This window comes from Triturus cristatus, chromosome 4_1, assembly GCF_964204655.1.
Source record: "Triturus cristatus chromosome 4_1, aTriCri1.1, whole genome shotgun sequence".
Lineage (NCBI taxonomy): Eukaryota > Metazoa > Chordata > Amphibia > Caudata > Salamandridae > Triturus > Triturus cristatus.
The window spans coordinates 669189148-669215302 of NC_140585.1; the positions used below are offsets into that span (position 1 = coordinate 669189148).

The 26155-nt window shown below is 44.5% G+C and overlaps 1 protein-coding gene across 1 annotated transcript in view; it reads left to right on the plus strand.

Moving 5' to 3' along the window:
• Nucleotides 1–18143, plus strand: part of LOC146855365 (oxytocin receptor B-like) — a 150312-nt gene extending 132169 nt beyond the window's left edge. Inside the window, exon 3 of the transcript XR_014980820.1 lies at nt 18008–18143. The gene's annotated coding sequence lies outside the window, so the exon portion shown is untranslated. The remainder of the gene's footprint in view (nt 1–18007) is intronic.
• Nucleotides 18144–26155: the final 8012 nt, after the last annotated feature.

Below are 26155 nucleotides of genomic sequence, written 5' to 3' on the forward strand. Positions count from 1 at the left end.
TGGAAATGTGATGTTCATGTGGGATCAGTATGCTCAGCCTGCAGAGAGTAAGGCCTGGCAATCAGTTGAGCCCAGTCTGGGCAATAGGCCATACTGGTACAGTTACTGTGGCAATGCAAGGGGAGAGGAGTTGGCCTAACTGCTAGGGCGGTCGGCCTCGAATCTGGGGAACTTGGTTTGAATATCGGCAATGACGCTGAACATCCTGTGATTCTGGACAAATCACTTTATCTCCCCGTTCCTAACAAAAATTAATGTGTCCTTATGTAACAAAACTGGTGCTATGTAAAGCGCTCCGATACCGATACCTTCAGGTCAAGTTTGCGCTATAGAAAACTCCATTAAAAAAAAAATATATACAACTGATGCACATAGTAACCTCCCTGTAGACCTGCAGATTCTTGGATGATCCCAAAATGAGTTTTCAGAACCAATAGTAGCTCTGATTGCTTTTACATGGACTACATTTGGAATGGTGCCTGAGGTAACCCCCTGAATTGATACTTCTTTCTATGGACACACATTGTCAATGTGTGTCATTTACTTATGACAGGCCCATTACTCCCACAGGTCTATTTTCACTTTTCCATAAGTCATGCTTGAACTGTCAAGCCTATTGCACATGTGACACATTAGCAGTGCAGATAGTTGGTTACTTCAGAAGAGGTTTTGATATGTGAATCACCACTTTGTGACATTCAATCAATCAAACAAGAAATACAGTGGTATGTTGATTTCAACCCTGTAATGGTCTGGACTGTTCCCATGAGGCACAGGGTCAAGACTGATCTGCATATGGCTGGGTCCAAACTGGAGTGGCGTAGTGGGCAAAAGGACAATGGATTTAACCCAGATCTCTTGACTGGGGGAGAATGATTGAAAAATTCAACATTCCGTCAATCATTTGTTGCAGTTACACTTTTCGCCCTAAATGGGATGGTTATGCCCAGACGTGGGTCGCTTGCTCACTGTGCCACAGGATTCAAGCTAGCCTGGCTGAAGAAGGGTGACATACCCTGAAACCGGTCCCAGGATGCATCATCATAGTCTTTATTCGAAAATTCAAGTTCATAAAAGACACATACAACACAAAACATACAATAACAATAAAAAGCACCCTAATAGATGCAAAGACCATAAAATCCATCAGATCATAAATATTAAAATATGAATATAAAAAAGCATTAAACAGTAAGACAATGACTAGATGGTGAGGTAACATATAAAATACAAAAGTTCAAAAAAACAAGGAAGAAGAATCCATAGCCCTGCCATACTAGTGCTCAGTTAGAGACTAACAAAGTATGCGTATCAATTTTGTTCCTTAAATACCATGCCCAACCTAAATATTTGGCAAGGGCGATAGAAATAATCGGTAAGGTATTAGTGCGCAAAATCCTTAGGGCCACAACACTACTCCTAGTGCCCAAAACTTTGCACAGTGGTGACAACCAAGTACGTCTTGGATCAACATAGGCGGGACAGACAAATAAAAAGTGGCCAATTGATTCAGTTTGCAAGCCACAGGCAGGGCATATATTGCTACCTGTACTTGACCACCTGCTTGTGAGGGACCTAAGTGGCAAAGAACCAACTCTTAACTGGAAATATAATTTCCTGTCACTAGGTTTGGTAATCAGGTCCCAGTAGGTTTCCAGAGCTGGAGTGACTTTCACCTCCAGGTAGCAGTTAGTCATCCAAGAACAATTTACTTTGCTCCAGGTCTGATAATCGATGTGTTCCCAATATATCAAATTCAAATTCAAATTCAAAAGACCTTTATTCGAATTACTTGAATTCATAAAAGTACAAACATAAAAACAATTCATCATGACAATATACAACACAATGTCTCTAAAAATTTTATAAGGAACTAAAACAACAATCTTTCAGGGATTTTCCATCATATTACGTACACGGATTATTAGTCTTAAAAAGGTGCTAGTACGAAAAATCAGTTCCTCAGAGTCCAGGGAGAGTAACATTTGATAAGACTCCATGAGAGAAAGGGGTTTGTGTTTTCTAAAATAGGGGGTTAAAAACCAGTTGATATATTTTAAGTAAAATTTACAGAAAAATAAAAAGTGCAACTCATTCTGCTTACTGGTGCTGTCACAAGGGCACGGGTTACGGTCGATAGTTAAATTGTAACCCAAAGGGAAACCCAACATGAATTTTATAGAACCGGCCCTTAATCGGAATAGCAAAGACCTCTCCCAACCAGTCATAGGTAGAGTAAGATAAAGTGGGAGAGGTTGCCTGGGCAGGTCATTCTCAATATATCTAATAACCGTAGTTTTCAATGTTTCCCTTTCCAGCCGTTCTGCCTCATAAAGTGCGAATAGTGCTTGTCTGACCTCTACCTTGTCTTGACATCCAATACTGGAGGGATCTACAAAGAGATCACCTTTATTCACAGCGCTTAATGATTTTGAAACTCCCGCTAACCATGGGGTTAAAAGCCCATGATCACATTTAAGACAATCTTTGATTATGTTTTGTGTTAGCGAGGCTGCATTGTTCCTCCAAATTCTCAACCAGAATAGAGCTGGTCTACTTCTGATGAAATCACAAACGTACGGGAGGTTTAGCTCTTTATGGCAGATAAATTCAGAGGACGAAATTGGGGCGCCCAAAACTTTTCTGCAAAAGCGTGTCTCTTCTCGTTGAATACCGAGATTTTTTGCAGTAGCCCAAACTTCGGCCCCATAGGTGGCAACAGGAACGCACTGTAATTTAAAAAATTTTAAAATGGCACTGGTTGCACCTAATTTCTTAGGGCGTGGAAGACTCAATATTGAGTTAATGGCCTTCGAGAACTTGCTCGTGGCGTGGGCGGAATGCCCGCTCCACGAGTTGTTCGCAGCGAAGGCCACCCCTAAATATATAAAAGAATTTACGGAGTCAAGTTGATCAGACCCGATATGGATAGTGTTAAGTTTCCGTTTACCAGGTCCGCATGACATAACAAAGGATTTTTTAAAATTCACACGTAGATCCAAGCCCTCCATATGATGTACAAAATTTTCCACAAGGACACGGAGGGCATTAGGGGTGCGGCCCATAAGGACCGCATCATCTGCGTATAATAGAACTGGCAAGGGGTGCCCCTGAATAGTTGGGACATCTCTAGTTACTTGTTTTAGAGCCTTTGCTATGCCATTAATATAAACGATGAACAATAGGGGTGCTAAGACGCACCCCTGTCTAACCCCCCTACCAATTTTTATAGCACCAGAGACTTCTCCTCCTGACCCAATCCTAACTTGTGCCCTAAGATCGGTATGGAGATATGCCAGGAAGTGTACTAAGGGCTCATCCAATCCATAACTGAGAAGCATTGACCACAGTTTAGATCTATTTACCAGGTCAAATGCAGATGAAAGATCCATGAAAGCGAGATATATAGGAGAGGATCGGGCGACGGTATACTTATCAATTATTAATTTTAAATTCAAACATTGTTCAACCGTGCCCACCCCACTCCTAAATCCCATCTGACATGGATCCAATATGTCAGAATCTTCAGCCCACTCTACCACCCTATTGTAAACAACTCGCCCAAGTATTTTTAGGGTATTGTCTAAAAGCGAAATTGGTCGGTAGTTTGCTGGGTCTGACCTATCACCCTTTTTATAGATTGGAACAATAATACTAAGGGACCATGTCTCAGGGATGGATGCTCGTGTCATACTGTTAAAAACGTTATGTAAAATTGGTGCCCATAGGTCTGTGCTGTGTTTTATAAAATCTATCGGTAGGCCATCTGGGCCAGGGGCCTTATTACCTAGACTCTCTCTAATGGCTGTCGTCACCTCAGGGAGATCAAATCGTAAATCTCCCAACTGTTTCAGATCCAAGGTAATTATTTCTTCAGCGGGAGCAGCATAAATGTTGGAGAAGTGGGCTTCCCAGGTAGGGCCAGTTATATTACAGCCAATAGGGGATACATTTTTACCCATATCGCGCATTTTCCTAACAGCGGGCCAGAATTGCCCACTGCTCTTTAAATTGGCGCTATCAACCAGGGACTCCCACTGTTCCATCAAGAGTGCCGCCTTCCTTTCAGCTATTTTTTGTTTATAAAATTTCCTAGCTAATTGTACCTCCGCTGTGTTCCTTGGTTTCGTGGTTAGTGCCCTACGTAATTCCCTATTTGCCATAGAGCAAGTCGAATCGAACCATCTAGGGTCCTTCGTCTCAGGGGGTATAGGGACTAACAAATAATTTTTAATTGCCACGCATAATTTCCCAAAATCAGCGACTATTCTGTGACAATCTTCATCCATTGATAAGCAGGAGTTTACCAATGCTAAGTGATCATTCTTCACATAGTCAAGTAGGGCTTCACAGTTGATTCTCCTCCATTTAAGACGGAGACCGTCACCAGATGGCGTAATATCTCTTGCGCCATTGAATTTGGCGTATATTGGACTGGGACCTAAGTACAAGGTGACTGTGAGAGGATTATGATCTCCATATAGGGTCTCTACCACACTTGAGTCAGTAACACAGTCTGTTAAGTGGGGGGATGTGAAAATAAAATCAATCGTTGAATTCGAGTCTCTCCCTCTAAACGTGGGGGCGTGAGTCAGTTCTGGGGATTGGCTTGTTTCCATAACATTACTAAGAATGTGGTCGTTTAAAATTTTAACAAGCTCGATACCTCTGCGATCTGCTAGATTTGAGCAGCTTTTGTCCTCTGCGTGGTATTTACTTGAGATTTGATGTAAGCTATGTGTGCAGTCCTACATATCACTCAACCCAAGTCAGGGCTCACCATACTGTTGTTTGGGAGCTAGCTATACCTCAGAGACCCCTTCAGAGTGTCACACAATCAGAAATTGGATGGCCACAAGATGTACTTTTATGTATTGAAGTGGTGGAAATGTGATGTTCATGTGGGATCAGTATGCTCAGCCTGCAGAGAGTAAGGCCTGGCAATCAGTTGAGCCCAGTCTGGGCAATAGGCCATACTGGTACAGTTACTGTGGCAATGCAAGGGGAGAGGAGTTGGCCTAACTGCTAGGGCGGTCGGCCTCGAATCTGGGGAACTTGGTTTGAATATCGGCAATGACGCTGAACATCCTGTGATTCTGGACAAATCACTTTATCTCCCCGTTCCTAACAAAAATTAATGTGTCCTTATGTAACAAAACTGGTGCTATGTAAAGCGCTCCGATACCGATACCTTCAGGTCAAGTTTGCGCTATAGAAAACTCCATTAAAAAAAAAATATATACAACTGATGCACATAGTAACCTCCCTGTAGACCTGCAGATTCTTGGATGATCCCAAAATGAGTTTTCAGAACCAATAGTAGCTCTGATTGCTTTTACATGGACTACATTTGGAATGGTGCCTGAGGTAACCCCCTGAATTGATACTTCTTTCTATGGACACACATTGTCAATGTGTGTCATTTACTTATGACAGGCCCATTACTCCCACAGGTCTATTTTCACTTTTCCATAAGTCATGCTTGAACTGTCAAGCCTATTGCACATGTGACACATTAGCAGTGCAGATAGTTGGTTACTTCAGAAGAGGTTTTGATATGTGAATCACCACTTTGTGACATTCAATCAATCAAACAAGAAATACAGTGGTATGTTGATTTCAACCCTGTAATGGTCTGGACTGTTCCCATGAGGCACAGGGTCAAGACTGATCTGCATATGGCTGGGTCCAAACTGGAGTGGCGTAGTGGGCAAAAGGACAATGGATTTAACCCAGATCTCTTGACTGGGGGAGAATGATTGAAAAATTCAACATTCCGTCAATCATTTGTTGCAGTTACACTTTTCGCCCTAAATGGGATGGTTATGCCCAGACGTGGGTCGCTTGCTCACTGTGCCACAGGATTCAAGCTAGCCTGGCTGAAGAAGGGTGACATACCCTGAAACCGGTCCCAGGATGCATCATCATAGTCTTTATTCGAAAATTCAAGTTCATAAAAGACACATACAACACAAAACATACAATAACAATAAAAAGCACCCTAATAGATGCAAAGACCATAAAATCCATCAGATCATAAATATTAAAATATGAATATAAAAAAGCATTAAACAGTAAGACAATGACTAGATGGTGAGGTAACATATAAAATACAAAAGTTCAAAAAAACAAGGAAGAAGAATCCATAGCCCTGCCATACTAGTGCTCAGTTAGAGACTAACAAAGTATGCGTATCAATTTTGTTCCTTAAATACCATGCCCAACCTAAATATTTGGCAAGGGCGATAGAAATAATCGGTAAGGTATTAGTGCGCAAAATCCTTAGGGCCACAACACTACTCCTAGTGCCCAAAACTTTGCACAGTGGTGACAACCAAGTACGTCTTGGATCAACATAGGCGGGACAGACAAATAAAAAGTGGCCAATTGATTCAGTTTGCAAGCCACAGGCAGGGCATATATTGCTACCTGTACTTGACCACCTGCTTGTGAGGGACCTAAGTGGCAAAGAACCAACTCTTAACTGGAAATATAATTTCCTGTCACTAGGTTTGGTAATCAGGTCCCAGTAGGTTTCCAGAGCTGGAGTGACTTTCACCTCCAGGTAGCAGTTAGTCATCCAAGAACAATTTACTTTGCTCCAGGTCTGATAATCGATGTGTTCCCAATATATCAAATTCAAATTCAAATTCAAAAGACCTTTATTCGAATTACTTGAATTCATAAAAGTACAAACATAAAAACAATTCATCATGACAATATACAACACAATGTCTCTAAAAATTTTATAAGGAACTAAAACAACAATCTTTCAGGGATTTTCCATCATATTACGTACACGGATTATTAGTCTTAAAAAGGTGCTAGTACGAAAAATCAGTTCCTCAGAGTCCAGGGAGAGTAACATTTGATAAGACTCCATGAGAGAAAGGGGTTTGTGTTTTCTAAAATAGGGGGTTAAAAACCAGTTGATATATTTTAAGTAAAATTTACAGAAAAATAAAAAGTGCAACTCATTCTGCTTACTGGTGCTGTCACAAGGGCACGGGTTACGGTCGATAGTTAAATTGTAACCCAAAGGGAAACCCAACATGAATTTTATAGAACCGGCCCTTAATCGGAATAGCAAAGACCTCTCCCAACCAGTCATAGGTAGAGTAAGATAAAGTGGGAGAGGTTGCCTGGGCAGGTCATTCTCAATATATCTAATAACCGTAGTTTTCAATGTTTCCCTTTCCAGCCGTTCTGCCTCATAAAGTGCGAATAGTGCTTGTCTGACCTCTACCTTGTCTTGACATCCAATACTGGAGGGATCTACAAAGAGATCACCTTTATTCACAGCGCTTAATGATTTTGAAACTCCCGCTAACCATGGGGTTAAAAGCCCATGATCACATTTAAGACAATCTTTGATTATGTTTTGTGTTAGCGAGGCTGCATTGTTCCTCCAAATTCTCAACCAGAATAGAGCTGGTCTACTTCTGATGAAATCACAAACGTACGGGAGGTTTAGCTCTTTATGGCAGATAAATTCAGAGGACGAAATTGGGGCGCCCAAAACTTTTCTGCAAAAGCGTGTCTCTTCTCGTTGAATACCGAGATTTTTTGCAGTAGCCCAAACTTCGGCCCCATAGGTGGCAACAGGAACGCACTGTAATTTAAAAATTTTTAAAATGGCACTGGTTGCACCTAATTTCTTAGGGCGTGGAAGACTCAATATTGAGTTAATGGCCTTCGAGAACTTGCTCGTGGCGTGGGCGGAATGCCCGCTCCACGAGTTGTTCGCAGCGAAGGCCACCCCTAAATATATAAAAGAATTTACGGAGTCAAGTTGATCAGACCCGATATGGATAGTGTTAAGTTTCCGTTTACCAGGTCCGCATGACATAACAAAGGATTTTTTAAAATTCACACGTAGATCCAAGCCCTCCATATGATGTACAAAATTTTCCACAAGGACACGGAGGGCATTAGGGGTGCGGCCCATAAGGACCGCATCATCTGCGTATAATAGAACTGGCAAGGGGTGCCCCTGAATAGTTGGGACATCTCTAGTTACTTGTTTTAGAGCCTTTGCTATGCCATTAATATAAACGATGAACAATAGGGGTGCTAAGACGCACCCCTGTCTAACCCCCCTACCAATTTTTATAGCACCAGAGACTTCTCCTCCTGACCCAATCCTAACTTGTGCCCTAAGATCGGTATGGAGATATGCCAGGAAGTGTACTAAGGGCTCATCCAATCCATAACTGAGAAGCATTGACCACAGTTTAGATCTATTTACCAGGTCAAATGCAGATGAAAGATCCATGAAAGCGAGATATATAGGAGAGGATCGGGCGACGGTATACTTATCAATTATTAATTTTAAATTCAAACATTGTTCAACCGTGCCCACCCCACTCCTAAATCCCATCTGACATGGATCCAATATGTCAGAATCTTCAGCCCACTCTACCACCCTATTGTAAACAACTCGCCCAAGTATTTTTAGGGTATTGTCTAAAAGCGAAATTGGTCGGTAGTTTGCTGGGTCTGACCTATCACCCTTTTTATAGATTGGAACAATAATACTAAGGGACCATGTCTCAGGGATGGATGCTCGTGTCATACTGTTAAAAACGTTATGTAAAATTGGTGCCCATAGGTCTGTGCTGTGTTTTATAAAATCTATCGGTAGGCCATCTGGGCCAGGGGCCTTATTACCTAGACTCTCTCTAATGGCTGTCGTCACCTCAGGGAGATCAAATCGTAAATCTCCCAACTGTTTCAGATCCAAGGTAATTATTTCTTCAGCGGGAGCAGCATAAATGTTGGAGAAGTGGGCTTCCCAGGTAGGGCCAGTTATATTACAGCCAATAGGGGATACATTTTTACCCATATCGCGCATTTTCCTAACAGCGGGCCAGAATTGCCCACTGCTCTTTAAATTGGCGCTATCAACCAGGGACTCCCACTGTTCCATCAAGAGTGCCGCCTTCCTTTCAGCTATTTTTTGTTTATAAAATTTCCTAGCTAATTGTACCTCCGCTGTGTTCCTTGGTTTCGTGGTTAGTGCCCTACGTAATTCCCTATTTGCCATAGAGCAAGTCGAATCGAACCATCTAGGGTCCTTCGTCTCAGGGGGTATAGGGACTAACAAATAATTTTTAATTGCCACGCATAATTTCCCAAAATCAGCGACTATTCTGTGACAATCTTCATCCATTGATAAGCAGGAGTTTACCAATGCTAAGTGATCATTCTTCACATAGTCAAGTAGGGCTTCACAGTTGATTCTCCTCCATTTAAGACGGAGACCGTCACCAGATGGCGTAATATCTCTTGCGCCATTGAATTTGGCGTATATTGGACTGGGACCTAAGTACAAGGTGACTGTGAGAGGATTATGATCTCCATATAGGGTCTCTACCACACTTGAGTCAGTAACACAGTCTGTTAAGTGGGGGGATGTGAAAATAAAATCAATCGTTGAATTCGAGTCTCTCCCTCTAAACGTGGGGGCGTGAGTCAGTTCTGGGGATTGGCTTGTTTCCATAACATTACTAAGAATGTGGTCGTTTAAAATTTTAACAAGCTCGATACCTCTGCGATCTGCTAGATTTGAGCAGCTTTTGTCCTCTGCGTGGTATTTACTTGAGATTTTTGCGTTGAAATCACCCCCAATGAGGATCCCTGACTTCTCACCTGGGCCTATATTCATATTTGTATCAAGGTGTACCAATAAATTAGAAAGTGCTGCATAGTTCCTATTTGGGACTGAATTAAAATCATTATTATAAAAATTGATTAAATAAATCAAGGTCTTTCGTTTATACTCAAGGACCTGAATATTTGGGTTCCCCAATGATAGGTCCTTAAAAGTACCGCCAGCTAATATTCTGATCCCTATAAAGAGTCCTCCTATTGCTCGACCGTGGGCAGACTTAGAGGCGGGTACACTAAAACAGTGATAACCCTCTAGGTACACATTCCCTGTAGCCCAAGTCTCTTGAAACATAATGACATCTTTGCCATCCAATAGCTGGACCCACTTGGGGTCAGACAGTCTTGATTCAATACCTGCAACATTCCAGCTAAGGATGGACAGATTGTAACCATTGTGCCTACCTAGGTGTTTAACACTGGTGGTCTGCTTGTAATTAGGTTGTGACGTTAATGTTACATCCTCACGTACAACTCGGGATTTGTCAGTAGTAGGCTGTGTTGCCATAGGTTGGAGTCGAATAGTGTTGAAGAATGTAGTTCCAGGCCCCACTGATATCGGAGATACTGATGTAGTGCTAGCACTAGGGGGCGGTAGGTCAAAAGGCCTGCTACAGACAATCTCCACCGATGATGTGTTATTCAAACTTCCAAGAGCGTTTGTAACATTATGGGCCGATAAATTGTCCAAGACGGCCAGATTATTTAGTGGCCCATCCAGTACAACAGCAGTCGAGGTAGGTATCTTAAGAGAGCTGCAGTCACTGCAATCCACAGCCATTGGTTTGTCACTAGAAAGTCAATCGACCCCATCCAGGCCATTCAGGCAATTAAAACGATTAAAATGATTAAAATGGAAGTAGGGCCTGTCTTGCACCTGAAAGTTTGGCCGTTGTGCGTGATCCCTATGCCTATTTCTGTGTTCCACCCTCACCCACTCATCTGATGTCGGGATATGATGCATATGGGTTGGGGGGAAGAAGAAGGATACTGGCATGGTCTGGATAGTAGAATCCAATGACCTGTTTATTCCTTTACAAATATGCCGCACAGTGCCCGGATCCTTAAAGCTTGTCAGGATGCAGTCCCCTATTATAGATTTCCTAGTTTTGCCTAGCCAGGAGACCCTTCTTACCATGATAATCTCACTATTGAAATGGGACGGTAGGGGTCGGTTCCAATTCAGCCATTTAATGACCTTATGTTTTAGTGATTTATAATCCTCGTTCTCCCCTGGACTTAAGCGGGGAGCACCTGCTAAGACCACCGTTAGACTATTAGCCTCTGGTGGCAAGTCTGGTCTCCGTGGACTTGGGGCCGGCCGACCCGGTGGTGATGGGAAGGTACCGCCAACTTCTAAGTTGCCGTCAATAGTCCCCAGATGGGAACCTTGAGAGGCAGAATTTAATGTCTCTCTGGGCCTATTGGGTGTGTTGCAGCGCGGTGCATGATCTAAAACAGCCATTAATGGTTGTAGAGAGGGGGCAGTAGACACACTCTGGGGGGAAACTTTGTTATTACCCCTCGTACCTCCCTTTTTAGTAGAATTCCCTGCGGGGGGATAGGGTCCCATGTTATTTGATTGCTTGCTAACTGTGATGTTCAAATTAGTAAAAGCTGTTTCCAGTAAGGTGAGCCTGCTCTCTACTTTTAACAGACTATCGCTAATGGGCTGTAAAAGAGAACGCAATAGCGATTCTAAGCTCCCTATGGCTGTAAAAGGGTTAGGTGTATCGGCCACTGGGATGCTTAGAGTGGGGGCTTTAGTTAAACTAGAGTCCTTTGAGGGAAGAGCAGTGGGAACATTCTCATTATCCCTCCCAGGTTGGGGTACGAGTGTATGTTTTTTGCCGAAATCTAAATGCGTCGGTTTAGTTTTCCCCCTGCCCCCCGTTGACTTTTTACTCCGTTTACTCGGTGGGGGCTTGTGCAGCTCTACCTCAACTCTTTGTTTAGGCTTACATTTCTTGGCTGCATGCGAGGGTGGAATTTGGGTAACCAAATTAACAAAAGTAGGGCAAGTCCCAGAAGGGGTTATATCTGGAAATTTTCCAGGGGCCGGCTCAGAGGAAGTGGGAATGTCCCGCAGTAAAAGCGGAAAATCCTCAGGGGTCAGAGATTTTAAGCTAGATGGGGGCATATCGTCCTCTTGAGTAATAGGATATGGGATGATCTCTGGCAGGGGCGTATTCTTTAGGGAATCAATGGAGCGCCGACGCTCAACCCTGCGTTTCTCCAGTGATTTTTCCTTGCCCACATCATCTTTAGCGGGTTTGAAGTACTTGTCCAATGTACTTACGTTACAACCCCCTTCCCTGGCAGTCGGTTTACAAAGTCCTGGAGAGGACATCTTCCTGAATAAATTGTGTTTTTGGACGTAAGGGATGTGGCCCGGCCCGGCCTCCTTTGGCCCCTGACGGCCACAGACGGCCCGCCCTTTGCCCGGGCTTAGCCCGGCGCCGCCCGCGCGCGTCCCGCGACGCGGGGGGAGCCTCGCCCTTATGAGCGCCTCCGGGCGCGAAGACTGCAGGAAGTAGCCGCTAAGCAGCCTGGGAGCTGTAGTCTCCCCCTGTCACGGCCGCGATGGAGTCAGGCGGCGTCAGGGGAGACCAACAGCGTGAGGAGCCCAGGAGCGGCAAGGTGAGCGGACCAACTGGCAGCGGGTCAACAGGTCAACAGGTAGGTACGTGGCAGGACTCCAGGAAATCACCCCCGCTCCACCGAGGGAGCCTCGCCCTTATGAGCGCCTCCGGGCGCGAAGACTGCAGGAAGTAGCCGCTAAGCAGCCTGGGAGCTGTAGTCTCCCCCTGTCACGGCCGCGATGGAGTCAGGCGGCGTCAGGGGAGACCAACAGCGTGAGGAGCCCAGGAGCGGCAAGGTGAACGGACCAACTGGCAGCGGGTCAACAGGTCAACAGGTAGGTACGTGGCAGGACTCCAGGAAATCACCCCCGCTCCACCGAGGGAGCCTCGCCCTTATGAGCGCCTCCGGGCGCGAAGACTGCAGGAAGTAGCCGCTAAGCAGCCTGGGAGCTGTAGTCTCCCCCTGTCACGGCCGCGATGGAGTCAGGCGGCGTCAGGGGAGACCAACAGCGTGAGGAGCCCGGGAGCGGCAAGGTGAACGGACCAACTGGCAGCGGGTCAACAGGTCAACAGGTAGGTACGTGGCAGGACTCCAGGAAATCACCCCCGCTCCACCGAGGGAGCCTCGCCCTTATGAGCGCCTCCGGGCGCGAAGACTGCAGGAAGTAGCCGCTAAGCAGCCTGGGAGCTGTAGTCTCCCCCTGTCACGGCCGCGATGGAGTCAGGCGGCGTCAGGGGAGACCAACAGCGTGAGGAGCCCAGGAGCGGCAAGGTGAACGGACCAACTGGCAGCGGGTCAACAGGTCAACAGGTAGGTACGTGGCAGGACTCCAGGAAATCACCCCCGCTCCACCGAGGGAGCCTCGCCCTTATGAGCGCCTCCGGGCGCGAAGACTGCAGGAAGTAGCCGCTAAGCAGCCTGGGAGCTGTAGTCTCCCCCTGTCACGGCCGCGATGGAGTCAGGCGGCGTCAGGGGAGACCAACAGCGTGAGGAGCCCAGGAGCGGCAAGGTGAACGGACCAACTGGCAGCGGGTCAACAGGTCAACAGGTAGGTACGTGGCAGGACTCCAGGAAATCACCCCCAATATATCATTTTCAAGGAACTCTTGGAGGGAAATGTCGCAGACATTGGATCACTCCACAACCCCTCCAAACCCAGATCAACCAGGGCTGCACGTAACTTCCTCAACCAACCAATCTTATGAGATGTGTCAGACTTGATAACATCCAGAAGCCCACTGGCATAGGAGGAGAGCTCCGGAGTAGACCACAGCCTCCGCCAGTATAAAACTGGACGGAGTTTGGCTAGATCCAGGATAGCCCTCCTGCCTAGGTCGTATCTTAGGGGAACCAAGGGAGTACTCTGGGGAAGGCCTATAATGCTACGTAAAAATTAATTTTCAACTGACGTTAACGTGCTTAATGCCTCGAAACCCCATAACTCGGCCCCATACAAGACAGAGCTTAGGGCCTTAGCCTCATAAACTTGACGCACAGGTTTAATCGGCTTGGTAAGAGATAATTTAAACTCATTAACTAAAACCCCGGTAACCTGCTGAAATATCAGGGAGGACATCATAACATGCTTACTCCACTTATTGTCATTAGCTATATGCATACCTAGATATATAAAGTTGTTGACCTCCTCTAATGGCTGGCCATTCATAAGGAACTTCCTCGCTCTATAGCTAGGAGGGGGATTAAAAACCATAAGTTTGGTCTTAGACACATTTACCTCTAGACCATGTGCGAGGCAAAAGTCGTCAAAGACAGACAGGGCTCTTTGCAGACCACTCTGCGTTTTTGACACAATGAGAGTGTCGTCCGCAAACATCAATATTGGTGTAACTATCCCTGCCAACTTAGGAGCATCCGTAGAGACACTGAGCATATGTTCTACAATCACATTGATATACAAAGAGAAGAGCGTCGGGGCCATGGTGCAACCTTGGCGCACACCGCGCTCGACTGGGAACTCAGGAGTAACTTCATCAAAACCTCCCCACTGGATTTTAGCAAAGTTGGACTCATGTAATCTCATAACCAGGGTCAAAACTTCAGGGGGAAGCCCCAACTTTTCTAGGACAAGCCACAGCCTTGAACGTGGTACTAAGTCAAAGGCAGCTCTTAAGTCTACAAAAGCGACAAAGAGACTGCCTTTCCCCAGAGTCACAACCTTCCAATGTAATTGGATGAAGCGAAAAACCTGGTCCACAGTGCTAATTGATTTACGGAAGCCAGCTTGGAATGTGGATAAAATCCCGTTATCCTCTTCCCAGTCCAGTATTAAATTCAGGACCATACTCCCTATGATTTTCTGAATTGTGTCTATCAGACTAATATGTCTGTAGTTACATGGAAGTGCCTTATCTCCTTTTTTGTAAACTGGGATAATAATAGCGCCCCCCCAGGATTTTGGTACAGGGGCGCCTTCAGCCACTGCATTGGCCACTAGTGCAATGTACTTACTCCAGCAAGTTCTATTCTGGAGAAAGACATCGGATGGAACCCCGTCTGATCCTGGTGCACGACCAGTAGCTACCGAACCCAGGACTATTAGTACGTCTTTGGGACTAAAAGGGCCTTTACTATAAAAAACATGAGATATTATTAACGGAGGATTATGTAAAAGGCTACAGGCGTATTGAGGCTTAAAATACTTATACCACTCTTCCTGGGTGACATGATTTGAGGGACTATCAGGCAGACCGCCCCTATTCCATTTGATAATGTTCCAGAACATTCTAGAATCATTTCCATAACTTGCTCCCTTCAGGTCTTGCCAGAAAAGCTCATCCCAGTTCTTTTTAGCTTGAGCAAGGCATTTTTTGTATAGCTGCCTTGCCAACTGGATACAAATCCTGTTACCGCTTGAGAGAGCAACAGCTAGACTTGCTTTTCTGCATTCCCAGTCATACCAACAGGAGGGGGCTTTTTGCCTTTGGTAACTGGTTTTAAAAAATACCTCTTTATTCCCTCAAAAAATGACTCATGAAGGCCAGTGACCTGGGTCACATCTTCTTCAGAGGCCGCTACACCCTCTAGTTGCAAAATAGCGCTAACCAACTCGGCGTCAATTTTTGCGTTGGTCATATCATTAGTCACCACCTCCCGCCACCTAAGCCTACGCATGTTATTGGAGGGGACAACTTCTGGTTGTTTAAGTTCTACTGCTTCTGCTCCGGCAGAAGTACCCCCCCACCACTGATGGGTAACACAAATAGGATTATGGTCGCTCTCTACTCTTGGTTCCACCACCATATCTATGATGGAATGCCATAAGCTCTTACAGCAGAGGACATAATCAATCCTACTTTTAGAGCGGCCATTATCAAAGGTGTTAGCACCCATTTTATCCCCCGGGGTTCTACCATTCAATGCCCTAAGGCCTTTCTCATAGCAAAGGGAATTTATCTGAACTACAACCTCCGACCATCGTTTGATTGGAGGGAGAGCCAAACCTGGGATATCCCACGAACGGTCCTCCTCAGGGTCAAGACCCCATTCAGAGTCCGAGGCTAAGAGGGGTTAGAACATAACGTTAAGGTCTCCCGCAATAATCATACCCTTCTTGCTACAATAGGCATACATAAGGGAATCCAGAGTGACCAAGACTTGCGACCTCCTCCCCCTGGTGCCTCTAAGATAGAGGTTGTAGATAACCAAATCCACCTTAGAATCCAAAGGCAACCTGATTAGTTGAATATCCGAAGACCCAGTTGGCATCGCACTGGCCTTAGGAAATAAAGCCTGACAAGCCCAGATGGTTAGGCCACCCTTAGGACGGCCTTTTAAGCCCTTAAATGCTGGGACATGGTAATTCAAATAACCTGGCAAAAACAAAGGCTCAACAGACCAAGTCTCCTGGAATAAACAGACGTCAAAGTTACTTATGAACTCTACCCATGCGGGAGAGTCCATCTTCGCCTTGAGGCCAGCTATATTCCAGGAAATCAATGATCTGAACCTAGATCCCAATGACCTGTTCTGGGCAACAAAGCAGGATGTAACTACTTGTGGGCTCACAGACTGTATAGGCGGGTTTAAGATTATGTCCCTATAAGGGGAGGGTGTACTAAGCTGACCCTGGTAAGGGACATCTAGGGGATCCGGTGGCTTATCCCCGGAAGCAGTTAAGCTTGGTTGACTTGGCTCCGGTCAATCTGTATCTTCCAGGTTTCGCGCACCATTATTACTATTAGAGATCAGATTAAGGGACCCATAATTAAATCCTCTCCCCATCCAGGCATAACCCCTCCTATCCTCGTGGCTAATAGGTTGCATGTAAAAGTGGTTCAGGTCATGCACCTGGATCCCCGAGTGAGTCCCAAAAGGAGCACGATCACATATAAAACTAGCTATACGGCTGTCTTTAAAGTTGATGATAATGGAATCACCCGAAACATCTTTGGGTCTTGATCCTACCCAGCTAACCCTTCTAGCAAACAAAATTTTTCCATCCATATTATTAGGGATAGATGTATTCTTATTTAGCCAGTGGATCACTTTGTTCTTAAGTTCTTCAAAGGATTCGGGTTTTGAATTTTTTAACTCGGGGACACCAGTTAATACCGCCACATAGGGAAGGGACTGGGGTGGGAGATGGATATGGGCCAGAGAGGATTCAAAGGAACTTTCGTGGGACTCGGGATTTTCAGCAACTCCCGGTCGCTTATCAACCTTAGCATGATCAACCCCGGGGACAGCTAATGCCCGACCCACCTCCTTAGTAGATTTACAATTTTTAGCCTTAGGTCTCAAGGGTCCGGAGCCAGAACTGACAATTGTTGCCACAGGGAGGTTACCAATAGGGGCAGAGACAACAGATGGGGGAGTGACTGAGGGTATAGAACTAGGGTTATCGCAGGTTTTTACAGAATGTTTAACTACATTTTTTAGCGAACAAAAGTTGTCAAGGATAATTTGTTCTAAATTGTCAACTTTTTTGCTAACTAGTTTTATTCTTTCTAAAAGAGGTAACATTAAAGATCGATTTACCTGCTCGACCAGAAAAGGCATATCGTTGGCTTGCGGCCGACCCTGGGGACTATTAGAGGCCTCACCTAAGGCCGTACAATCCTTGTGGGGGGATGCAACAGGCATAGACACATTTTTAATGGTTTTAGGAATTTTCCTCTGCCTTGTGCCTTGAGCATCCACACCTCTCTTCCTCTTAGGGTTGCCCCATCATTTGTTGCAGTTACCCCTGTAATACTGCCACATATGGCAAAAGGTGTGTCCTGTGATGGCAGTACATACCACACAAACTCAATTACACATAGCATCATATTCCATTAAGTAGTACACATGTCCACACAGACAACAGCCCTTTCAAAGTGACCTAAGTCTTAGGATGTAGTCTATACTATGGTACCAGGTGATATGGACTGTATACATAAAGTCAATGGGCCTGGCTATAAAGGTGTCTGTACAATAATGCACAAGTAGTTTACCATTCACAAGTTCACAATGGTGTGTCGTGTTTCGTAGTATGTGTAGGATGATCCTGGGCTACATGATGTTAGTTGGCTGGCTTAGCCAGTGTAGGACATGGACAGGAATGAGGATAGTCAGCAGATGACTACAAAAGTGTGTATTCATGTCTTTGCAATGCTTGACATGTGAGAACTATACATGTTGTGTTTTAACTATTGATTTATGCTTGTGCTAGATGTATAGAATTTGTATGTCAACAAAAGAGATATCCATAAACCTGCAGAGAAAATCTGTTTATTCATCTCTTGTATCCATACAGACCAATGCCCATCAGAAGCAGGTCCTTTTGAAAGCCATCGCCGGGAAGGTGCAGACCCTGGGGTTTTATTGCTGGCGCAACATCCATTGTATGAAAAGACAGGAGGAACGGAGGCGTTGGACCTGGAAGATCACAGAGGTCCAGCTAGGGAAGTCCTCTCAACATGGACATGGCACATGCTGCACCCTGACCCCCCTAATGGCCCACATACTGGTGGGGGTCTACCTGGTGCTTGATGGGCAGTTGAGGGCCTAACCGTAGCTACAAGGGAGTGAGTCCTGGCCAGAGTTGTACATGTTACATTGACAAGTTTTGGGGTTATAGGCAGGCATTTCCCTATCAGCATTGGGGGTGACCAATGTGCAACACACAAGAAGAATTCTTGTTTTTGTAGGTCTGGTAGTGGGTGCATGATGATGTGCTTTGCCTATTCTCTTTATGACCAGGAACACAGTAGAGTCTAGTCCGCTACCAATTGAGCAGAAACATGGCTGAGTAAAGTGATAGATCACCTCATGTTCTTTGATGTTCTGGGTGACAATTGCACCAAACAGACCACTTATTTTCATTGTATGAGGAGTGATGTTCTCTCACTACCACCTCTTATGTGATGGTAGCTCTATTACATGTGACATGGCATACAATGCACTTTATATGCAATGACCGGACAACACTTCCCATTGGTAAGTTGGGATTTTACAGTGACATGAGTGAGCAAAAATCACTGGTGCCATCAGCATTAGTGGCTAAATGTTGCCCAGTGTACCTTTCCCTGTTGTTATATCATTTGAAATAATATTTCAAGATTAGTTCCCTGACTGGCGATATGCATCAGGGAGTGAGATGTGAAAATGTAGAGATCATATGTGAGTGTCTACAATCAGTTTGGGTTTGCTATACTTGCTATACCGAATGGTGCTGTGATGTGCCATCTCATTAGGACTATAGTGATCCAACCTCTTCATGTCATAGATATTCACTGACACACAACAACCCTCAAAAGTGTATTGGCTTGTAGGAATGCAATCTAAGAATGGTGTTATCACCAGTACCAAGTAGGATTGGGGATGTTCATAGGGGTATAAGTAGTCTTATGCTGTGTGAATTTAGAGGAGTATCTATCCCCCAAAACCTTGACCCTCAATGTCTCTGGGCTACTTTTCTATGCTGCATGTGATATGTAGCTAAACTACTCCAGTACAGCTTTCATTAGACTTTTTTGGAAGTGGACATATAATGAAGTTTCAAGTCAAAAGTGTCATCAGTGTCATCAGTGTGCAATGAGAATTTGTGTTTGACATAATTTCTGCTACAGCATATTGGTGCTAAATTGCTCTTTAACTTGACCTTCATGACATCATGATGTGGTTTAAGTTAAATGAGCATTTGTGAACTCTAGGCCTTGTGTGAAGAGAAGGGGCCAACATGATTGGGGTCATAGCTGTTCACAGTGTTTCTGGTTGTGACAGTACACACACTGAGGGACCCAGAGACAAAGAGGGTGTGGGAAGTACCACGGAGGCTGCAAGCTGAACTTCGTCATCCATCAAGTCATCCTTCAGTGGACACTCCTGAGTGGTGGCGGACCCACAGGATTTGCTTCACCTTCGTCCTTGTCCGCAACCCCCAGTTCTGTTGCCACCCTCCCTGTTGCTCCCAAACTAGTTGGCCGGGCCCACTCCCCTAAGAGTGGAGCCGTTTCCTTTGCTCCAGGCACCTCATCACCTTCCCCTGTGCCCCCGCTAGTATAGTGAGGAGACTATTGATCTCCTGAGGAACATCTCTGTGGGTCAGACTACACTACTGAATGACATTCAGGTGCAAGGCAGCCATCTGCTGTAGATGGTGGTATACCTGGAAGGCATTCACATTGTAATGTCTTACCTACCTATCTTTTCAGGGTCTGGACTCCTTCCTCAGTACAGCCTTCTATCCCCCAACCCTGTGTCCCTCCCTCCATCCCTCCCCACCCCTTACCCATACCAATACCCTATTCCAAATCTCTCCAAAGCACATGCAAATATTTGCACACACTCATACAGACCCAAGCAGCACATCTACACTTAAGCAAAAACCTAACAAAAAAATCAGGCATGTGTCCAAACAGACAGACACCGCACCCACCACCACCACCACAATCACAGACACCCCCACTACCATCACATCTAGAACCAACACTGACAAGATCCTATCCACATACTCACAGTACTCCCCATTACATCCCACATAGCACAGATGACAGCACACATGCATGCACACAAAAACTCTCCCACCACCACATCCACAGCCAGCACAGATGACACCACACCCACCTCCCAACCACTATCACATCCATACACACACCACACTCAACTACACCTACTGTCACCACCACATCAGCATCCACAACACCCAGCACTTCCACTGCTGCAACATCCATAGATACAACAGGTGCATTCTACACACCTAAGAAATACAAACACACACACAATCAAGCACTCAACAGACACCACAGAAACAAGATACACCCTATTTGCAGCACTTACACCTGGCACACATGCACATGCACCAGACCCAAGCACATAACACAGTCACTACCTCTACCTCCAAACACCCAATCCTTACCATTTCCACTACCAAGTGCCCTATCTATGATCCATCATTTTCCCTTGCCATCACCCTTCCCAAACCTCCAACCACCACTTCCAAGGACCTCACTACCCCTCCCACACCCAAGACCACCCTTTCTACCTCCAACTACCCAATACCAATACACCCCTTCCATTCCCCAAGGCACCCCTGCCAAATGTTCCTCAACTTCCCATTCCCAAAGCCACCCTCCTAAATGTAAGCCCACCCTTTCCCCTTCCAAAAGCACCACTTTCTAAACCCAAGGACACCCTTCCTAAAACCAAACGTCCACATCCCAAATAACATCTTGATGTGCCTGCCCTGCCCAATGGATGACCCTGAGAAGGTCACCGTAGCAGTGCCAATCAGGGAAGGTTTTGTAGCACTGCAGTATGCTATGCCACACCATTTTGGTAATGGACAGCCCATTGACCTTTAGTTCTGTATGGGCCCTGTGCTTATTTGGACTAATTAAAATCTGCTTTCTTTGTGAATACAATGGTCCTTGTATTACTTTTCCCTAGCTATTTTTAGGAACCTACGGAGGCAGAGGCTAAATTGTGACACAATGTTGTTGTGTTTACACATTATGGCAGGTTATGCTACAAATATTTTTAGAGTGTGCGTTGTTATGTACATGCACAATTTGGTATGGTATATGCTGGTGATTACTTTTTATGAGCAGGTATTCACCATAGTGTTGACCACTTGCAGCACCTAATCTATTTGATTTGATTTGATACTTTGGAATGTGTGCCTGCAGGTGTGTTTGTTTCACCCTGATGGGTGACCACTATGAACAGGTTTGTGAATCTAGAGCTCGGGATCAGTGCAGGAGTCACACAGGACAAGGGAAAATGTGGCATGAAAGGTTATGTGGGATGATTCCAAATTGGGCCAGACATTGACTGGGCTGTTATTTTGCAGGGTAAGATTCACCTTGTCTTGAGCAATGTCCACATCAATTTGTTTGCACTTCTCCCTGTGGTGTGTGTTGGATATGTGCAAGTTAGTTATTTTTTCATCCACACTTGGAGGCTGGTTAGTTGTCATACCTTTTTGTGTTATGTTTTTGGACATGTGTTCATTATTTTGTGAGTACCTTGCACCTACTTTAGCTATATGAGAAGAATGCTGTTACTAATGTGTTTTTTTTATATATCATGCACTTACACATTACACACATAGGTATGGCACTTGGTGATGCCATTGGTTATCCCTGATATGCTTGGAGCCAGTGGCCTGTGCACAATCACGTTCAGATGCATCAGAAAAGTGGACTCTGGCCCAGGGAGCCAGACTTTCAGGTGCCCCCCCTGCCCCCGATTGAGCCAACCCTGTTCTAAGAGAACCTAGCCATGATGACCTTGAAATACTCCTTCAACAGACTGGTTTAATTAACATTTACCAAAAACTGATTTTTAATTTGAGTGATGTGTGAGAGTCTATTAGAATCATTTTGCAGAGAAGGTGTGGTTCTGTTTTGTGCAACATCCTTACTAAATTTTATACAAAGGACACAGCACGTGGGAAATGAGAGGGTGTCACAAAGGTTAGATGAGATAATGTTAGTGAGGAACTGCTGTATCCTGGAAGACCATATAGCTGATTGGAATGGTCATAACATCTTCCCCAGATCTAGTCTCAGTTAGATGACAGTCTGTGGAGTTTAGGTTCTTGGAGTGTTTAAGTATTCCTCGGGTGAGATATAATCTGTAAATGAGCTGTCAAGGCATATACATTGTTTATATATTTTGCATGCTCTTTTGCCATTCAGTTTCTCTAAGAACAATGCACACCCCACCATTCTTTAACAGATTGACAATTTTTCCCTAGTCCAATACTTATGCGATCTGTGAGGTACAAGGTCTTAACCGCTGGTAGGATGGACTAATGCATTTTGGTACTTCTGCCATATTCAAAACATTTCAGGGAGTGCAGAACTTCTTCAAGGTATTCATATGGTGACAGGGTTGTATGCCAGATACTGCAATGACAGGGGACTTCATCCAGTAGTTTTCCAAACACTGAATCTGAAGTTGTATTGACATGTTGTCAATACTTCTTTGTCTCATGTTTGAAGTCCCAATTTTACAGTATTACAGTATCCTCCTGCTCTGGCCATAGACATGCTGTGGCAAGAGATGTTACATTTACACTGTTCCTCCTTTTATCCTGATCACTGTGTCTGGTTCACATTCTTAGAGAGAAGACCTTGGTGGTTATAATTTCACCACTTTGGATGGCCCAGGCCTGGTTCCAATGTCTCTTCAAAACTGCCACAGATATTCCTGCATTGCTTCAATTTAACCCTACTCTCCCACAGCAAGTGAAACAGTTAAATACTATCCACCAATGTATAGCTGCTGGCTTTGAAACTTTCTGGTAATCTTGGTCACTGATGGGCCTTTTATCTTCAGCTGCTAGGCTCATTAAATCTTCATGGTGCCCAGGTACTATCAAGACTTATAAGAAAGACTGGCAAGCTTTGGGTTGGTCGGTGTGCATAAAGAAATTAAACAAATTCAGAATTTCCTAACCTCATTGGAATTTCACAGGAGGTGTTCCCTGTCTGTTAATTGCTGCAGATCAGCTTTTCTGCTCTTCCTGGGGTTTTTCAGGACTACCTCATAGAGAAACATCCTTTCGTTGTACCTTGCTGAGAGGTAGCGGATATTGAAGCCTCTGGACTGTTTCATCTCATTATGTGATGAAAAACGAACTCTGCAACTGTTCCAAACATATCCTGACAATGACTATCTTTTCAAAACTAACCTCGCTAATCTGCTTGATTTCCATTTGAAATTGTCTTAAATGGTACAGCTCCACAAGTTACTATAATGGGGTGTCTTGTATTTTACCAGATGCATGAAGACTATCTCCATCAGTGTTGTGTCCTTATTTTCCTTGTTATCTAAAATTGTGTGTTGTCTAGCCCTAAATACTATGAATTAAAGAGTGCTGGTTTAAGAACCTCTTCACCTCTTTTCCTAATATTTTTAAAAGCTCATGCTTCTGTATCTTCTCCTTCTTTAGCCAGATGGGCTTGGGCTTTGTTTTTGCTAGAAGAAGATACAAAAAACCTTTAGGATCCAATCCACTACATCGGACATAACATCAAGAGCCTTTTTGACTGGATCAGTGCTGGAGGGAAATCCTGGATCTGCTGTTTGGTTCACAGTATCAATGTTCAGGACATTTTATTGCAAACCCATGCAACCATATGGTTCATGCCTATCTGATACTAGTGAATGTGCTTTAAACAAGCATAATATGAGCCTCCAGTTTTACTGTAAAATGCAGATTTTTCTAGCTAGATTAGTGAAGTCCTGATTTTATTAAAGACACAGGTCGAGATTTATCAAGATTTGATGCAGCGCAACACAGCAAGGCAAATTGCTGCACTGCATCAAATGAAGAGGACAGAAATGCACCTTCTTTACTAGCATATTGTGCATTCCTGCTCTCTCTCTGCACTGGCACACTTGTGGTTGCCAAGCGCAAATGCAGGCACCCTTACTCCATGGTGCAAGGGTGCCTGCATTGCACCCAGGATTATTTTTGTGCAGGAAGGGACACCTTTCTGTACAAAACAATCCTTGGAGGTGGTTTCCTCTTTCTAAGTGTGCTGCAGAATACAGCACACTAAGATAGAAGAAAGAATTAGGGGAAATAAAGAGATTTCTCCTCATTGCACCTCTAACAGGTAGGCGTATACTTTTGATGCATTCCTATGTTTACTTGTAAATCTGGGATGCACCAAATTGTATGGATGGATGTGTGGGAACACCCACTCATGTAAAGCCTTCACCGTATGCCTTGCATTACTCCAGATTTACCAAACCTCACAGGATCACACAAGGTGGCTTTGCGTGGTTTCATAAATCTGACTAGAAGATTGTATTGAACTTGCATCACCTTGCTTGACACAAGACCATCGCAATCCTTTGACGTTTTAATGTTACCCCTCCACTGTCTATATCTTGTCAGATGTTTTGTTTCCTCCTATTACATTTTCTATAAAACAAATACTGTTGATTGTTTCAACTTCTATTACTACAACTCTAGGTTCTTCCTAAGGCTTTATCTCAACAGGACAAATATGAAGCATCCAGGTTCTCGATACTCCGTGCCGAGCCACAGCTTCTAAAGTAGAAAGCTCAGACTTCAGTTGATTTCTCCTAAACTCTGGGAGACTGTCCTTCAAGGAAAACACCAGCCCTGGTTGCACAGTAGTTGTTTGGCTACTCAGTGGAGCACATCCTTTCTTGGTCACAAGGGACTTGCAACTCGCACCAAGTGGAGTGGTGTGGGTTCCACTTTTATACACTCTGGACAGATATCCACTGTCTCAAACTGTAGAATCGGGTTGGGGTGGTTCTTCTTTCAATTGCCCAGTTTATAGAGGCAATTACTTGAACTGGGACATATGGACCCTAGTATAGAAGAAACTGTCAGCCCAGGATTGGAGAATGACACTCCACAGTACTCAATGTATTCAACAGCCTGACATTCAATAGCAGAGATTTTGCACAGTTGGCTCAAATTGGAAAATATACCACCTCAAATGCATGCCATACTTAAAGTAAATTGAGAGTAGGTGCTACCCATGCAGACCTGCTAGAATCAACGAATATGATTTAAAGACCCCCACATGTGCATGTCACCAGCAAACCTGCCTTTTCCCACAGAAGGACATGCACAACATGTATGACATTCCAGTTGCATCTAGCCAGAGTCATGTCTCTTTCCACTTATTCATGTTAGAGAGCAAATTTACTATTTTTTCAGGCAATGCAGCACAGCAAGCAAAGTTGGTGCTTTGTATAAAATATAGGAGCAGGACGGCATCATATCACTGCTTCTATCGGCCAAATCGCTGGGGCACTTTCTGGCTGCCTAGTTGCACACTCACATTTGTACCATAGTGCACAGGCAACAGTGTGAGTCTAATCTGCGGTGGCTGGTGATTTTTAGAAATGGTGAGTCATATTAATTGCCCAAGTTTAACCCATTTGTTTTTTTTAAATTGCCTGGGTGTTCCTGTATGGTAAGAGTTACCTCCAGTGTGTCAATGTCAGCATTTTGCCATGGTTCCCCTTATGGTAAGAGGTACGTACAATACGCCAGTACTAGACCTTTGCCTTAAATACTGCCCATATACCATGAGTGACCAATATGTCAAAGATTACCTCCAGTATGTCATAGCAGGCATTCTATTGTGTTTTGCTTTTCTCAATTTGAACCCTAGCTCCAATATGCCATAGCTACCCTCTTTGAGGCTAAGAATTACCTCAAGTATTACAGCACCAGCATTTTGCCATATCTGTCTCCATATACCAATTATTACTTCTCGTATTTCAAGGTCTGCATTTTGCTGTGGGAGCCCTCCCCATACCAAGAAATTACCTTCAATATGCCTGCACCAACATCTTGCCACAGATGTCCCCATGTCAAGACTTTCCTTCAGGATGCCTGCAGCAGCATTTTCCCACAAGTGCCCTTATGCCAAAAATTAATTCCAGCATGCCAAGGCCA